The following is a 688-nucleotide window of genomic DNA, read 5'->3' as shown; positions in this document are numbered from 1 at the left end:
GAGGAGGGCGAAGAGCGGGGATGGAGAGGGAAGAGGGGAGGAGACATAACGGGAGGGAGAGAAGCGGTAACGGAAGAGAGAGGAGGGAGCGGAGGAGGGGTAACGGGAGGGAGAGGAGAGAGGAGTAGTAACGGGAGGGAGAGGGGAGAGAAGCGGTAACGGGAGGGAGAGGGTAGAGGAGCGGTAACGGAAGGGAGAGGGGAGAGGAGCGGTAACGGGAGGCAAGAGGGAGAGGAGTGGAAACAGGAGGGAGAGAGGGGAGCGGTCACAGTAAGGGAGAGGGGGGTAACAGGAGGGATAGAGGGGAGAGGAGAGGAGCGGCAACGGGAGGGGGAGAGAAGAGGTAACGGGAGAGAGAGGGGAGCGGTAACGGTAAGGTAGAGGAGAGGGGGGGTAACGGGAGGGAGATGGGAGGGGGGCTAACAGGAGGGAGAGAGGGGATAGGAGCGACAACGGGAGGGAGAGGAGAGAGGGGGTAACGGGAGGGAGGGGGGAGAGGAGCGGAAACAGGAGGGAGAGGGGAGATGAGCTGTAACGGGAGGGAGAGGAACAGTAAAGGAAGGAGAGGAGCAATAATGGGAGGGAGAGGTGTAACTGGAGGGAGAGGAGAGGGGTAACGGGCGGGAGAGGGGAGGGGGGGTTAACTGGAGGAAGAGGAGCGGTGACCGGAAAGAGAGAGGAGCGGTAA

This window comes from Dendropsophus ebraccatus, unplaced genomic scaffold (assembly GCF_027789765.1).
Source record: "Dendropsophus ebraccatus isolate aDenEbr1 unplaced genomic scaffold, aDenEbr1.pat pat_scaffold_1819_ctg1, whole genome shotgun sequence".
NCBI lineage: Eukaryota > Metazoa > Chordata > Amphibia > Anura > Hylidae > Dendropsophus > Dendropsophus ebraccatus.
Note: the sequence above shows the minus strand (reverse complement) of the source record.